General features: G+C 46.5%; 1 protein-coding gene across 1 annotated transcript in view; it reads right to left on the bottom strand.

The window, feature by feature from the left end:
• zeb1b (zinc finger E-box binding homeobox 1b) overlaps positions 1-18,138 on the bottom strand; it is a 45,564-nt gene that overhangs the window by 16,017 nt on the left and 11,409 nt on the right. The gene's annotated exons all lie outside the window — the stretch shown is intronic.

Raw genomic sequence — 18,138 nt, 5'->3', positions numbered from 1 at the left:
GACTGGGTGGGTCACTCCCAAAACGGGCCCAACATTACCCCATTGGAGGGGATCACCTTGGCAGACGTTATCATCACTAATCTGTCGGCACGGAACATGAAGCGCCATATGTCCCCTGACACGCGTCCATTTTGTAGATTCTGTCCTGTAATTGTGTAAACTTGCTGGCACTTATTTTGGACTCCTGGCCTGATTGATGAATAAGACACATTTCTGGAACTTAAAATCACTGCAGAGTTGTACTTGTACAACAGCAGATGGCTTGGTTTTGTGCTTTCATGCGCTGAGGCGTGCCAGATAGGAATGGCAGTATCTCAACCTCTGTGGGAGTGAGCTATCTCTGTGCTTTGAGGCCCTCAAGGTGTGAGTGACTGGCTTAATAGCTGAGCTTTAGATGAGGACACAGAAACATATATAGCCTGTGAACAAACACATTACCGTCTGAAGTAAGCTTTTATCTTGATTCATTACCTATAAGAACATCTGTAAGGAACCCAAACCTATACGTCTTATGTGCAGGCCAACAGCCCCACACCAGAACGTGTAGGAGGTATGTGTGGAATGTCCAACCAAAACACTTTTCCCCTAGTTCGACTCTTAAAGAGACAGATCAAAGGGTGTGGTCTCTCCCTGCTACTAATTTCAGTGAACTGAATGACACATATCCTCAGGTCTGCTGTTGTTCTGCTCGTGATTAGACAGATTGACTCATCACGAACAGTGGCAACTATTTGTCTGCCCTTCTACCTCTCTCATGTCTCTATATTTAGCCTTGGTACAGGCTCCCTCATTGAGGTACGCCACTTATCTCATTCGGAGCTCAGGGTCAGGCAGGCAGCAGTGGAACTACCACAGGCATCCTCAAAGAGTACAGACCCTGCCGTCACAGAGTCTGCCCTTGCGGCTCTGCAATGCCATTTTCTCAGGGAAGCCAACCACTACAAACCGCCCCCCCCCCCCCCCCCCCCCCCCCAGCTCGAACTGAAGTAAAACAAAGCCGTGCCATTCAAAACCTCAAGTATGCCGTCTCAAGGTGAGGCGCCTCATTCAGTGCTGAGGTAAACGCTGCTGGTTTTGTTAAAACAACAGCCTTCCTCCCACAGAGTCAGGAAGGTCAACTCAAGTGCCAATAACAAAACAAAAGAATTGGGAATTTTTCATGGATAGCTTGTTCACAGGCTGCCTCAAACTTGCTAGGCCATTTAGGTCAGGCGAAGGCTGTTTGGTGCCAGTAGTTGAGAGATATAACCATAGCAGTATCCCTTCACACTGTCAGTTAGCTGTAGAGGGCACTAGGGGTCCCAAGAGACTGTTTCCTAGCGAGTTTAGCCTTGCCTAGCAGCTACTGCCAAGTCTCTCCACCACAAGTGTCTGCCAACCATACCAGAGGAGGCCAGTCACATCTACGACCAGTCATACCCTGGACAGATTCTCCATAAATACACAGCACAACATTCAGCTCAGAAACAACACCAAATGACTCTTATTCATTCTTCTAGATTAGGCTGGGAGGGGGGCAAAAAAGCAGAACCACTAGAATGGACTCGAGGTAAAAATAGCCTCAAGTACTCCTGAGAATTAGTCACTTTTGATGCAGTTCCGTATTTACTTGTGCCGTACTAGATGTAAAATGTTAAAAATTAAACTCTGCAAATAACAATACACCGCCAACACAGACAATTGGTTAAGATTATTCCATCAAAGTCAAAGCACTTCGACAACCTGTGGCGCAGAGCTCTTCACAGGAATCATTTCAGGGGTGAGCTGGAAGACAATGGGCTCTTGACTTCCTAATGATGCTGATCAAGGTTTTAGCACGTGAGCTAATGGGCCTCCGCGGGTCACTCATCTCACATCTGATGAGCACTTTCCATGATAACACTAATGCTAATGCCGAGACTATTGTTCTCTTAATCTGCATGATGACACTTCCACGTGTAAGGGAAGTCGGTGGGCGTTAATGAGTGTTAGGAAAAGCAAAAAAATACTTAACTGCGCCTCAGAGATTGTGGAATGCTTTTCAAAAAAAGGAGATGATTAAACCTGGCCTATTATGCGCTTTGCTTATTAGGCCACATGCTTTTATTACTCAGTGTTAGTCCTAATAGTGCTGCACCTAAATGACACCCAGAAAATAGACTGTGTTTCTACGGAGGGGAAGTCACAGGCTGTTCTGGGTACGAATCATAGTGGCAGGTGATGGTATTTCTCTCGGGGGCTAATGAGCATGGTGATGAGCCACACACATTCTATTACACTGGGCGTCCTCCGAGAGTTGCTGCTTCTGGCTCCTCTCAGCTCTTCTAAATAAGGCCAGGTGGACTGGTAGGGACCAGAGGGTTCGATCTCACCACACACCCGCTCACACACACACACACACACACACACACACACACACATACAATCCACAGCAATGCCCTGGCCACCAAGTTTACACTTGTCTCCCAACCTGTGTTTATGTTGGAGGTGAGACAGCCCCGTCCACGGTAATAACAGTGGTACACCTAAGTGAGAGTGAAGAGTGTGTGTGTGTTCTGTATGTTAAGCCGTTAAAAGGCCTGCTTGGCATGTAGGGGGCTTTCAATCATTATGGGTGGTCCCATGAACTATTAAATGATTAACACATTCATCTAACACAGAAAAAAAAGTCCTCAAATCTGATGCCACCCTACAAAACTCCCACAAACACACCGACACCTAAACCCTATGCTACCCACTTACAGTATCTCTGGACCAACCCTCCCTCCCTCCGTCCAGCACTGAAGAGGCCTGCTGCAGTTCTCCAACACTCGGCAGGTCTGTGGTGAGAGAATGCCCACTCAAGTCAACCAGTCCAGATATACACAGTATAGGCAGGTGACTGAGAAAGCAGTGATGTAGAAGGTGGGTAAAGGTGGTGGGGGTGGGGGGGGTGGGGGGTTGAAGAGAGGAAACATCTGCTGTAGATTCTGGTAAGCCCAGAAAACCTGCAGTCACGCTTCCGACAACCACCTTCCTTCTGCTCCCTTTTTAACCTCTCGGCTCCTTTTTTAAAAAAATGCTTTTTACGGTTGATCTGTCGCAGTTTTTTCCCCCTTTGTCTCAGTCAGTGCTATCTGTTACCAGACCCTATATGCCAACTAATAACAAACTACGTTACCTGAGCCCCACCATGCATTTGGCTTGATATTATTCACCGATGACTGCACTGGAAATCACCTTGAACACAGAAACAACACCAAAACAGCAACACAAATATTTAGCCGGCACAGGAAACCATCAGCACACACCTGGGTAAACAGTTGTTTCCCTTCTGTGAGCGGCTGTTTCAAGTTAAGTGCAAAACCTCTGTAATACCAGGCAGGCAACCAAACACAAACCTGGCTAATGTTGCGTTAGCCTCCGTCAAACCTCATTGGAGTGCCGCAGACAAACTGAAATGTCCCTGTCACCTCTGCTGTCAGACTCCATTCAGGCTGCAGTTACAGACTGATAGGTTTTGAAAGCTGCGCAGTGGTATAATGGTCTTCTTCCCCTTTGATTTTGCCAGTTTGTGTCTAGGGTTGACATTTTGAGTGGAGGCTCTGAGAGGATATTATTAGAGCAACTACCTAAAGGTATTCAACCCGTTTAAATGTAGTCAGTTACATCAGTAGCATGAAACTTCATTACATAGCTTGCCCCCCCCCCCCCCCCCCCCCAACCACTTCAGCGCTAATAACAGCAGCACGGCTGCGTCAGCAGATACTGTTTGAGCCCACACGTGTGAAAAATCATCCACTCATGCATTAAGGCAGGACAATGGGCGAATGTATCCAGAGGTGTGATAATCATTTGTCACCAACAAGTGGCAGGCCAAACTGTTGAGCCTTGTTCTGTGTGTTGTCAGACAACAGGATCCAATTTCACAGGCTGATCCAAGCTCTGTCAAAGACACACATGGGTCAGACGGCTGAGCACTTAACACGCTACAAATGCTACCAGTCTTTCTTTATGCCTGTTCGCACTACAGGTTTTTTCTTTTCTTTTTTTTTTACTGTACAGGATCATGTTTTCATTTAAAATTAAATTCAAGAAACTTAAATACTTATTTGTACTAATGTGGATATTCTTTATGAACAATAAAAATCGAATCCATCAGTTTCGACATATTTTCAAAAATCATAAATGCTTGCATGGCATGATTGTAGTTTCCACACTGCAGGATTGTGGCCTAACAGCTGAGCTGGGGCCATTGAGGTGTGCGTTTAAATATATGCAATGAGCAACAACAGTGTTATCCAACCTGCTTGTGTAGTGCAGGTCTATATTAGGTTAGTGTAGCACAGGGCTGTTGCATTTTAGGAGCAGGTGACTGGACATTCCTGCCTGTATTAGGCTTGACAGTTTACTGTGGGGGAGTACAGAGCAGGGAGAATTACACTAGCCTATGAAGAAGGAGGGAGGTGCACTGCCGAACATTTCTCCAACTGGAAAATCTCATTAAATCTTGCTTACCTGTAAGTATACCTCACTGGCATCGGTAAATTCAACCCAACACCTCAGTTCATTAAGGAGACAGAACATCACCGTCATCAGCACTGTCACATATTTACACTGGTCAGGTCTTCGCTCTAGTCGAGACCGTGTTATGTAGATTAATGCAACGATTGCCAGTCAGCAGCGGGAGATGTGCGCACGCAAAGACAAAAGAGGGCAGAAAAAGGTAAACGGAGGGAAACGATGGCGAGGTGGGAGGCGAGGAACTGCTAATGGCTTAAAAAGACAAAGCTGGCCTGTCACATGCGATGCTCATCTGAACTGATGGCTGCCCTGGGGAGGGAGTGTCACAAACTGTCAAGAGAGACTGAGAGAAAGAAAGACGGAGAGAACACAGCGGAGAGACGGAGGCAGGGAAAAGGAGACGTAAAAGGTTGAAACGAGGGCGGCTGTTGAATGAGGAAAAATCGAGTGAATAATAAAATGAAGGTAAGAGACAGCAAGGAAGTGGCAGGGGGGAAAGAGAGACGCAAACCAAAAGAGTGAAGGCAATGGACAACATTCACGTTGGTGCGTGTGCATTCTGTGGTTGCCTGCGCCTCAGTAAAGGTCAGTCGTTGACGCCGTGGTTCTGCCTGACAGATGTCTCAATGAGGGGACAGGCCGTAGGGCAACGAGCACAGCGCGCACACACGCACACATTTGCACACACTTGTACACACATTCACGGACAGGTGGAAGTGCAGAAATAACCCAGAAGTGCCTTTTTGTTTATTGGCTACATCTAATTTTACAACCGTCGCAAGTTCCCCATTTACAGCAATCAGCAGGTCAGCACACCTCAGTGAAGCCGTGGCCGAGATCCATGTTGACAACCTACTGTGGCTTCACTAATTCTGACACTAACGCGCAAAAGTGCAGCGCGAGCTCTTCCTTTTTGTGGAAAATCCTCCTCTTTGTGGCATTTTGACAACAGCTGACCACTCTCTCATTTCTCCAGAATGTCAGCTCTGTCACAAGACACCCAAGGCCAAACGTCCTGGACAACCCCTGACACACACACACACACACACACACCCACACACAACCCATAATCAAACACACGGCCTGGGGCTATTGCTCAGTTGTCACAGTGGTTTCTTGTTATTCATGTGGAGCAGGGAGAGAAAGGGGTTAACGCCATAAACTTACATCCACAAAAGCTCTTTTGTCACCTCAGTCCTCCACCAACACCCCCCACCCCCACCTTACATCCTTTCCTTTCTCCCCCAGGCAGAGTGGCTTTCCCCCGTGTGATCAGGAGGGGTTAGTCTCCTCTCCCCACAAGACCAGCCTCGAGGGCGACTAAAGCTGAAGAGCAGTCAACCGGTACCGCTCACACCATTACCCTGTTGTTAAATGACCATGAGGGTGGACTACAGGCGGCATGTAGGATGGGCAGCTATGAAAATCTGTCTTGTTAACTAGGCGAGAAAGAGTGGGTACACGCGTGTGTATACATGTCGCAAGACCTCACCTAAAGTGTGGAAAAAGGGGTCAAATTAGTCCACTGTGGCCCGCTCCCAGCTTGACACCTTCTCCCTTCACTATGGCTAACACGTGAACTATGATATGGAGAACCGGGGCGGACAGATGAAAAATCCCAGGCTGAGTGAGCAGCGCCGTTGTTAATGCACCCTCTCAACGCGGTGCTGATTGGTGAAATGGCTGAGGCAGCAGGTAAACGCACGCCGTCACGTATTGATGTATTGACGGGCCCCTCTTTTGTGCATTACACCCGGAGCTGCTGTGATGGTGCGTGGGCGCGTGTCTGGTTGCCACCGGCCCGGGAGGCCATTAGTTTCGCTGTGTCAGAATTCGAAGGGGAGTATTGACAGTCCAGCTGGGGCAATCCATAGGCGCAGATCTCTCACTCCCCTCAGCCATCTACGGTAATGGGTCTACAGTGAGTCAAACACTTCTGCTCTGGGACTCTTGTGAGCTCTGTTATATCACCTCGCTTAGTGTATTCCAGCATTGTAAACAGGAGAAAAATGAACTGCTGCTTCTGAGCTCAGGGAACACAAGTGAGTCGGCCAGAGTCCAATGCTAAATTGATTGATTATGTATTAGGGTTGTATCAGGGACTAATAGGGACTAATACAACTGCCAACCAAATTATGATGTTACTTTCTAACTTTACGCAAGTTACAGACAGCTGTCTTGTCCTTCATTCAGCTTAGTCATGTTCTTTTCTGTCATGGTCAGATGCTGGTTGCTGCTCCCTGCGGCTGAAAGATGGAGGCCAGGCCAGGGTTTCTCGTATGCGGCAGCCAACAGGGTGGGACCTCCATTACCCAAGCACACTGCAGTCATTGGACCGGACTCTCGGGACTATCCCATGTGATGTCACCCACAATGTGAAGTCATTCAGCAGGGAACGGCCAGATGTTTTCTGGGATAGAGCCTCCTCTCTTTTTCCTGTCAAGTATCCCCCCAAGTTGAAACACTTACGGCGCCTATCTGATAACGGTTTTGTCCTCGGGGCAAAACTTACATCTGTAAAGATTATGGCTGACTGTCTCTACATTTGGTAACTGTGAGGAGAGTGAATCATTGGATCAAAACAACCCTTCCCTTTCTATTCTGCTAATTTTTTTTAAACGTCTTGTGCTTGTGATCCCAGTTTTTTGATGATGATACTACATACTACTCCATGTGGGGAATTCAGTGACTTGCTCAAGGCAGAGTTTCACCAAGGACTCCCTGTAGCCCTGAACCCTGCTTCAGTGCAGCATACATCGGTGCTGATACCACCAGCTACATTACTGTTATCGGTTCTTGGTGCATGTCCTGTCCTACGTCCGTACAACGACTCATCACAGCTCAACAGTTATGAGGGTAGGACTCTACCAGAGCTAACCAGGCGGCTTGGAATAAAACCAGCATGGAGAGAAGGGCAGCTTGCTCTTTGTTTCTCTGACACTACGGTGGCGGAACTGGGTCAAACAGAGCTGTGGTTTTGCCTGTGTGAGCTCCCTGCAGTTCAAGGGGAATTCCACTGGGCAGTGCGTGACCCTGAACACTGGCCTTCCTGTTCGACTGTGGTAATATGCCCTGTAGCCGAGAGGAAGAGGAAAGAAAGACAGATCTGTCCAAGGACTAGCTCGTCTTGTCACACCACCACACCGGCATGAGTGTGACTTGTGTTGATGGTTGTGTTAGAGCTGACTGTATATATATATGTGTGTGTTTGTGTGCACCGGTGCGCAGCTGTTGTCAGACAGATCAGTGATAACACTCTGGCTTTTAATAAACTCAGCAGGAGTGTGTGTGTGTGTGTGTGTGTGTGTGTTAGTGTCATAGTGTGTGTGTGGAGCGAGCTGAAAGGTCCTGGGCGTGTGATTGATGGGAGCTTTAATCCAGTAAACACATGCACACACACAATTACACACACGCACACACACTGGAGGTGGGTGGAGAGTGGGGTGGTCATATGCAGCAAAGCTCAGCTAACATTATTCATCCTGTGTTCATCTGTGTGAGTCCACCGTTCCCCATATTGATGAGCCAGGCGGTGTGTATCAGTCACTTTATGTACACACACACAGGAAGACACATTAGAGAGACCGGAGAGTGGGGGCAATTTAGAGCATTTAGCGCTTTTTCTTTTGTCTTCTTTTCTTTTTCACGTCTCATATCCTGCAGTTCTTACATTTGTTATTTTGATGATGGGGTGATTCAGAGAAAAGACGGCTGGGAGAGGACGGCTGAGAGGGACAGAATGTAGGGAGAGAGCAGGCAGGGTGGAGGAGAGGTTATTTTGGAGTCTCTGAACTGTAATCACCACCTACAGCTGCTTCCTCCCAGGTGCTCCAACTGGACATCAACAGAGGGAGGGAGGGAGAAAGTAGAGAGGGGAGAACAGAGAGAGAGAGAGGAGCTGGCTCTCCAGAGGAACAAGAAATACTTACATAGTAGACGTACTGGTCTTTTTCATAATTAGCCCCAGTTTCCATTCATCACTACATAACTAACCTTAACCGCATTCTAATATCTCCCTGTTTTCCACCACAGACAGATTGCAGTGTGTTTCCACAGATCTGCTCCAAGTATGGACCCTTCAGGCAAGGGGAAGTTTTATCTTAGGAGTAGAAGGAAGTTGAAGGGGCTATCACAGAGCTGACACAGCACTTCCAGTACCTGACAGAGGAGACAGGATGGTGACTACTTTCAGAGGAAGCTAGTCTGGCTGTGAATTATGCCAGACAGTGTGTGACTCGCACAAAAACAGCAAATGACCCACAGGTGAGACCAAATCACCAGTTGCTTTTGGTCTGTGTGGCAAGCAAATAATTTATTCTCATTACATTTATTTAGCTGAAAAAAGAAAGAATAAATGAGTTACTCTTAGTTGATGTATAAATGTGTGTAGAGTATGTACCATAGGTGCAGTGTAAATGTATCTTTAATTCCCCAGCGCGGTGATGTCATGGAGGTGCGTGTCTAGGTTAATCTGATAACGTAATGCTGTTAACTCATTAGCTGGCTCACTTCACCCCAAGACCATGTAATGAGCTGATGAGTCCTGATTTCTTCAATGGCCGCCTTATTTTCCAATTGAAATGGGTTCAACATGCCGGACGCAGCAATAACCTGAACTCGCATCTTAGTAGATCTGCACGTCCAACTTACATAACAACTGGGACTTCATGAAGGCTCACAGGGTGTGACTCACAAGCGCCCAAGCGTAAAGACACTCACAAACACAAGGGTATGTACGTGAAAGCGTAAAAAGGAACCAACAAATGTATTACCGCTAATGTTCCACAGTGCTTCACCTATGATGTATGATTTAAAAATCTTCCACTATGAGGCACAAACGCAATCAATCATGCACCCAACAGCCGCACCCACTCGCAGTTATAGGTGTTGCTGTGTGAAGCCTCCGAGGCCAGAAAATACATCATACAGTGGTTCACGTGCGTTACAGCAAAACCTTCCACAGTTGCGCACCAAGCGTCTTGTGCTCAAATAAAACCCCTCCATATGGAAGGTTGCGGGTGCGTCCCTGTAAGTCATCCATGGCAGCCTCCCATTATTGTCCAATAAAAGCAGCTGGCGCCATGTGAGCTGCACATGTCACCACCAACAGCCTCGCTGTCTGCTGCATTTCCAGCGTGCACATATTAACGTGGTGGATCCACCAACAAATGTGGATTAATAACACCACTACAGTGAATACACAAACGTCCAGCACAGACTAGATTACAGTGAGACATACATAAAGATGGGGGATGGAAGGATACCTGAAAGACAAATGAAATCAAGAATGCACACTCATGTATAATGTATAGGAGACGGCCTGCTATGGTGTTTAACTCTGCATTACCAGCACAAACTGAGTACCCTGTACTAAACACAGAGCAAACAGCACAGGGAAGGTCTCAAAATCTTAAGAAAACATGATTTTAAGCCCCGAGTCGAGCATAACGGAGTCAAACTCGCACGCTGAAATGCCTGTGCACAGACACACACCCCATAAAACAAAACAGCGGCAACGATACAAAGAGTAGTGTTGAAAAAAACCCACCAAAGGTTAATCGTGCAACATTTTCATCCTGTTAAAACCAATGCTCCGAGCCTGGCCAAACAAACCTGGCTGATAAGCGCGGCGGTGGCATCAAAGCCTTACAGATTATAGATTACCATCAAATCAGCCCGTGCGCTACGGCGATGGACAGGCACCTGCTACTTTACTGTAATGCCTCTGATCCATGAGGCTGGTGATTAGGGCAGGAAATGTGTGTGTGTGTGTGCCTGCGGGACGCACAATAGCTTTTCATTAGTGAGAGAGGTCTCCATGAAACAATGGGATGGTGGGTGATATCTGGAAAAAAAAAGCTGGACTGGTTCCTTTTTAAGCTCCCTGATGTTTGCGTGGCTGTGTGTGAGTGAGTGCCAACATGTTGCTGCAGATGCCAGCTTTTTCTTTTTTTTTTACACACATGTAAGGGGTTAATATACATCTGGTCTGTAGTTTTCTATGTGCATGAGTTTATATTTGTGCTATGTGTACCGTGTAAACCCAGTGTCATGCTAACTGACTATAATTAGTGTCCAGTGCTATTTTTTTTAATACACAGTGGCACAGTGCCAGCCTCACCCCTCCCAAAACATACTGTCACAGTAGTGCAGTTTGCTGCCTCTCTGCCCCCGTCACTCCCCTCTTCCAGCAGCAGTGTGAGGATTAAAGGAAAATCCTGACCTCCTCATCAACCTCTCTTTAATGCCTCCGCTCATTTTAAATGGCTCCTCCAAAACTAACTGGCTGGATTACTGCTCAGGTGCTCACCCAATCCCCCGCCCAGCTCTGCTAAACAGTAAAGAACACACACACACACACACAAAATAATCTCTCAGTTTCAGGCATCAATAGTCTTTGTTTCCACAGGTTTACAACCAATTGTGCCATTCACGTTTATTGATTGAGATGCAGCAAGTATAGTGCAGCAAGGGTTAAGAGAGAAAGAGAGAGAGGGTGAGGATGACAGTCCACTGGATATGCTGCTATTCAATTTACCTGACCTGCGCAACACACACACACACACACACACACACACACACACACACACACACACCTCCCGACACCCTCAAAATTCCACCAGCGGGGCAGAAATGCTCAATCCTGTCTGTCTCCCTGCCGGAGTCGCTGGCGTAGCACTTTTCTCCATTTTCATCGTCATTCTTAACCTTTATCTCACTCCTCTCCTCCCATCGTCTGCTGTCCTCCTCTCTTTATCTCTCCTGGGTTTTTTTTCAAACAGGCTCCTCACAGGGAAACAAGGTTGTAAAGGTGGGAGATGCTGATATTGTTTGGCCTGTGTGTGTGTGTGTGTGTACTCTACATGAAGTACTATTTAAGTGAGCCTGGAGGCTTATATCCTTGGGAAGATTTTGGCGTACTGCCAGCTAAATGGCACCGCTGGAGGCGTTCCTGTGTGTGCATGTGAGTGTGCGTGGATTGTTTTTGTGTTTTACAGTATAAATATTTCAAGATGATTGCAAGCTTCCTCAAATGAGGATGTCAAAGTTTTGACCTCCTTTTATGCCACTTTGAAAGCAGCACAAGACCTAATTTAATGAACAAGAAAACAATTCCAACTGATCGGAGCATTGATCTGAGCTGAATACAGAGTGGGTTGAATTCTCACTGGTCTGCCAAGAAACATTTTTAAGACCCACTGAGCTCAAAAAATCTATTTATTTTATTTAAATGGAAGACATGAGAAAAAAGGCTGCTCAAGACTTTTTTATGCAGTAACACCTATACCCCTGAATTATATTTGTGCCCTCCTACAGCCTGACCACATGGTCTGGCTTGTCACAAACTGGACTCACGGGTATCAGGAGGGACCCAGCATGCATATTTCATTCACGCCCACCTATTAGTTATTACACTCGCTCTGCGGCCGTTTGTCTTTCTAATGGAGGAGGAACAGCAGCGACTACAGGCAGAGAACAACTCTCATGCTCCTTTAATGGGAATGAATAAAGGATGAGTCGAGGCTCAGACACCAGGTTAAGACGCTGTTTAGCACCTCTGGCCCAGCGCCCAGCGTTGGAGGCAGGAAGGATGGAAGGAGGGAGCGATGGCAGCGGGAGGACAAAGAGAGGGATGAGAAGAAGACATCAGGTAGCACATCAAGGATGCATTTATGAGCTGGTGAATGACAGAATAGATTTATCGCTGGCCTAAGTGTAACATGATGTAAGAAGAAGACATTGTGGCAAAAAGGGTTTTTTTTCCACAGTAAACTCTAGCTAAGTACCAGGGAAGCAGTTAAAGCAGAGAAAGCTTCATGTTGACACTGAGTCTGGTTCCATACGCCTCCACAAACCTCTTCTCTTTGATCCACCTTGGGAGAAAATGAAAGGCATTGAAAGAGAAAAAGTAAAACAGGGAAGAACAGGGACCTGGGTAGCAATGCCTTTTAAGAAAGTGCTGGTTTTGGGGAGAAGGTAGGAAGGTGGTAGTGGGACACTGTGCCATGGCAGCGCGGCTTGCTCAACTATGTCAACAGTCATCCATCAGAAGCCATTGTGGCTGAGAGAGCAGAACAGGCTGTGGTATGGTGATGGCTAAACCTTCCAGTCTGCTACCTCAGACGGAGTCATAACGGCTGCCGCCTGATCTGGTCCAAAGTCCAGAGACCTCATGGCAGCTGCCGGCAGCACCTGTGCTCAACAGTCAGATCACCACACCAAAACAACCCTAAGGGATTTGACTACAACTGAGGGTGGAGTCCAAGGGCGCCTGAAGAAGCCATACAGACGGGGAGACCTTTTTCAAGATGCTCTTCTCCCTGCACTGGGACCAGTGGAAAGAGGACTGTAGCTGCTGTGAAGGCCAAACCATCCCATACAGAAGTTAATCATCTTCAGCACTGCACCATCGCTAAAGACCGCTTTTCAAGAGCTTCACACAACACAATATTAGTTACTCCTCATGTCACAAAAAGTGGTGACAAAGTGTTTGTTGGTAATGTCAGCTACCCCAACTGTACAGCAGTTTTTCCACAGAAAAATGCAGACCAGTGTGTGAATGCAGCCTCCTGCACTTTCAAGTCCGCAGAGTATTTGAGGAGCTGTGGGGTGATGGCTGGTGCCATGTGACATGGTGTGAGTGCATCTTATTTTAGAGTGAGAGGTTGAGATAAGGTGTTAAAAGTAGGGGAGGGAGAGGAATGCTGAGCTGTCCTTGTAAGCCTCGATGCACGGTGGATGTCACATCCCCTCCCAGGTTTAATTCTTTGATTACAACCGCTAAAAGATCTCCCCTGTAATGGTCTGTACTTTTCTTTGAGTGATCCTGACCTCTGCAAGTGCTCTCTCTCTCTCTCTCTCTCTCTCTCTGTCTCCCTCTGCGTGTCCCACACAGCAGTTTATTTAGCTTCCATGTTTACATTCCTGTTCAGTCAGCCTCTCCCAGGGGAGGATGACTGGATCTGAGTACTGTGGCTGAGCCTCTCTCTCTCTCTCTCTCTCTCTCTCTCTCTCTCTCTCTGTCTCATGGCTTGAGTCAGTTACATGATAGTCATTACAGATCACGGTGGCCGACACATATACAAGCATACAACCAAGACTTTGGGCACTCTGCTCCGGCTAACAAAGGAATATGCGTATACAAACATGAAGAAATCATGTTTTAAGGAAATGCAAGCATGCAAGATGAGGAACTTGTGAAATACAACAGTACAACATCAATCCGAAACGTGTTGCTTGGAAATGGCAAAGGGAAGCACGCAATAGATGACCTTCGACAATTAGGAAACCTAAATGGGATGTTGGTCTCTCAGCTATCCTGCATGGTCAGTGACTATGGGCAGGGCCGGGGGAGGCTAATTGGATGGAGCTATAGGACGTCCTGAGCGCTCAGGTCCCCGGCACTTCACTGGCCTCATCATTAGACTGACTGGCTCCTGTGGCCTCCGGGAGAGTGCTGTCTGAATGCCCTAATGACCGCTGACTCACTCAGCACGCAGCACCACCGCCACATTAGTCCAGCCCAGAATAGCCCCAAATAAAGAGAGCCGAGGAGTTGGGATTTTAGGCGCCCCTACACTCTTGTAAGACATGTTGTGTTGTATTCAGTTCAGTTCTATTCTATTCTCACCTGTTTATGTGTTCGATTCAAGTCTCATTGTGTCTATTCTGTACTATTTCAGACACTGCTGTAATAACCTAATCAAGTCCTGCCTGTGCAGAATTGTTACGACTTATAAGTGATGTTCGACACTACTGGTTGATACAGGAACACATACTCAAGTGTCCACATAGATAAATGAATAGCCTCTGAAGTCGATGCATTTGTTTTGGGAGCCATGATGTTTCACTGTACTAGTGTTCAAAGCTGGCATGTCTTTAAGTTGTCATGACAGGTCATCAAGTCACGAAAGGAATGGTTTAAAAACGTTCAAACTTGGAAGTGTGTTAGTTAAATGTGATAAGGACTGAGTTCATTTTCCAATATGAAAAAGTGCATTTCTAAAGCTAACCAATGAACACGTCATTGGCCAGGCGCAGTGACTTCCGGGAGTGGTAACTGTGAGTTTGCCAGGCAACCAGTGGAGACACCAGGAAATCACTACACCCGGCCAAGAAATAGTCCTGCACGTAACCTCCCAGTAACACAGCAAATTGTTGTAGTTACAGTTCAGTTTTTGTACGGATTAAACAAACAGGATATATCGTGTTAATCAGTGAGTTTTAGAGGTTCGAGGCATATTTTGTTACATTTGGATTTGGCCGGGCTAAGTGTTTCCCCCTGCTTACAGTCGTTATGCTAAGCTAAGCAACCTGGCTGCTACTTGTAGGTTAATATTTAGCTATTTATTGCCAGAGCAAAAAGAGTTGCTGAGCTTTGAGAAACAATATAGAGCCTGGCTCAGCAGATAGCTATGGGTTAACCAGGCTGTAAAACCCACATGGAGAAAGGACAGAGGACTGCTCTGTGTTCAACTGACCATGGGGGGTAGGAGGAAGCGATGAGAGGGAGGGATGGAGACAGGGAGAGTTTTGTACTGTTGTCCTTCCAGTAAGAAGATAGGAGTAAATATCCTCCAGCAAGACCAGTCTCACAAGATTGGGAAATTTAGTACATACTGTAGGTGGGAAAATACATTTCATTACGATGATGGACAGGACAGTGAAATAGGCTACATAGAAAAATAAAAAAGACAATTAATAATAAAAAAGAAAAAAGGTTGTGTTTTAAAATGTCGTAATGGTGAATGTGTGTGTATGACAGAGCGAGAGAGGACACTTCTGCTAGGAATTTGGGACAGGGCGATTTCACCTTCTGTCAGGAGAGAGAAAGAAAATTAGAAAGTAAGAAAGAGAGGGGGAGCGAGTGTGAAAGAGACGTGGCCTGTCTTACATACACCAACTGAGTGCAGTATCAGCCAAAAATACTCCTCCTAACAAGTCAATACTGCGTATCGATTACTTCTGCGCAGGGCTTATGCAACATCACCACCTCAGTGTACAATTATGGTGAAATCACTGTGTGCACGCAAAGGTTTGCACAGCTACCCGCTCGCCCTGTAGCGATGGAAAAGCAAACTCTTAGTGTGTGCCACAGGGTCCTTAAATCAAACTGCACAATGTGAACTAATGGCTTGGAAAAACTGAGAGAACTGTGCTCGCATAGACCCATATATAGAGACAGGCGCAGGGCGAGAGTACAAAAGGAGGCAGGAGGGGACGGAGGGACAGAGGCGTGTTAAATGCTTGCAGGGTCCTGAGAAGGCCTCAACCATGGAAATGACTTTGTGATGAGAAATATTCTGCATTCATAAATCTAGAAGAGGTTGAGAGCGACACGGTGCTGAGGTGGATCTCCAGTGAAGGGGGACAGAGCGCTGGAGTAGAGCCAAAGTGTTGGTGAGACACTTCTGAGCAAGATGCAATCCACCTATACTCGTCGGTGTCCATCCCTCCTCTCCTCACCTGCTACTCCTTTCCCCCCTGCTCTTAGTCCACCATCACCTCCTCCCCTTCCTCTCCTGAAACCCAACGCAGCACCATTTCCATTGGGACTCTGATGTGAGCTCGGAGACGGCCCGCGCTTAATCGATAGTGCCAGGTTGCCAAGACAACCTTGATTTCCTGTCGCCGCTTTTGCCGAGCGCCGGTGATTGCGCCGGGTGTCCATTGCACCTGCCGCCCTCTCCTCCTCCTCCTCCTCCTCCTCTCCCACTGTCTCATCAAGCGCTCCTTATCCCTCGTCTCCCTCCCTCCCGCCCTCCTGACGCCATATAGCCACCATAGACAAAAGAGGAAGACAGATATACAAAGGCAAAACGGATTAGCTCCAAGAGGTTGGGTATGATCAATCACGACACAGCACTGAGTGAGAGGCCACATGTACACGGACACACATGCATGCAAACACACTTAAACAAACACACACACCCTGTCGTCCCTAACAAAAGCGAGCTGTGACAGCTATCATATCTACCTTGGAGGGTGATGTCATTGCACCTGGGGAGCGTTTACTATCAGCCCCCCCTCACACACACAGATACACACACACACACACCCTCCCCCCCTTGCCTCTCTCTCCTACAGGAGGAGTTGGCACCTCCTGTTTTTTTTTTTTTTTTTTCATTCATTAATGGAGAGCTCATTAATCGTGGCTGATAACGAGGACGTGGGACAGGGACATGATTAAGGGTCTCTCTCTCCTTTAGCTGGGCGCCCTTGGGGATACAGCCTAGGGTGTGTGTATGTGTGTGTGTTTCTGTGTGGGCCGCATGTTAAAACAGGTAAAGGACACACACCCAGTGCTATCTCTAGGACATCTGTGGGATAGGATACTACACATGTTTTCACTTTTTAGAGATTATATAGCCACAGTCAATTTACTCACTTTACCTATGTCTGTGCATGAATCCGTCTTCATGTAAAGATATATGGTAGTCTTTATGAGGATTACCTTAGGGCTACAGTTTAATGCTGTGGCAGATGGACCGGGGGACTCAAAGAGAGGAAGTTGGGACTTAAAACAAAACCTTTGCAGCAAATAGTCAAGAGGAACTTCTTGAAAGAAAGTCACACAAAGTCTGTGCCTTTGAAGGAGCCTTATTTTTCTGCATTATCTAGTAATTTGTCAATTCAATAGTGCGTCAGGCAGAAATGGAGTCACGTTAGTTGCAAGGGTGAACAATATGTATGCCAGACTGAGGCTAATTTCTCAGTGCCACGCATGCTGTCGACTATGAAATTGTTGATAGTAAGTTAAGAGCGTCATGTGATTTTTGCATTTGCGAGCCTGTGGTTTGTGAGTGAGTGTTTGTGTGCATGTTTGCCTGCATTTTCCTGTTTTGTTTGGGTTCAAATTGATCCGCTTCAGGATTTGATGTCACTGAAACATCCATCAACAATTTCAGACTGAGTTGATGGTATCCACAACACTAAAAGTATGTACAGGTACAGGCAAACTGTGAGACCAGTTCGATGCTTTTTTAAAAAAGATAAATAAATAAATGTATGAAGGCTGTGCATAATCTTGGTACGAGGTACTGTTCTGGGTCAAACTTGACTGAGTGTACAAGAACAGATATAGTTGAGATGACCGTGCTTACTTGCAGATGACGTTTTTTAAAGGAATATTATATATACTTTGTTACTACTGTGTTGTTTTTTTTAAACATCCATTTTGACCTGGTACATACAGAAAAAGGCGTAGTTGTCTATTTTGTCGGGTCATCACAACAAACAAAATATCAGGAAAGAGTTCTTGCATACCTACATGTTGTGCAAGTGTATGATGTAGCACTGAAATGTTGCACTGCATATGATTAACTAGGTGGTATGGTACGTCAAAATAGATTAAATATTAAACAGATATTTCTGTCTTAACTGGTCAGAACTGACCCACAAATGTAAGGTGTGTGTAACTGAGCCAGAGATCAGTCTGTACATGCATAAGGGCTGTAGTACAGCAATCGTTTAGTCTTACACACGCATTAAATCCAATCTGTCTGGACCAGGACCCTAATCCCCTCTCCACGGCCAGGGAGACAAGCAGACAGTAATCCGCCATATTTGTATATTAATAGCCAGAGTCTCAGAGGGGGCCCTCTCTATATATCGTGATGTATGTTTTATTAGTTGGTTAATCTGCTTGTCGATCAG

Source organism: Enoplosus armatus, chromosome 21 (genome assembly GCF_043641665.1).
Source record: "Enoplosus armatus isolate fEnoArm2 chromosome 21, fEnoArm2.hap1, whole genome shotgun sequence".
NCBI lineage: Eukaryota > Metazoa > Chordata > Actinopteri > Centrarchiformes > Enoplosidae > Enoplosus > Enoplosus armatus.
The sequence above is the reverse complement of the archived record's forward strand: the minus strand, read 5'-3'. Positions and strand labels throughout refer to the sequence as shown.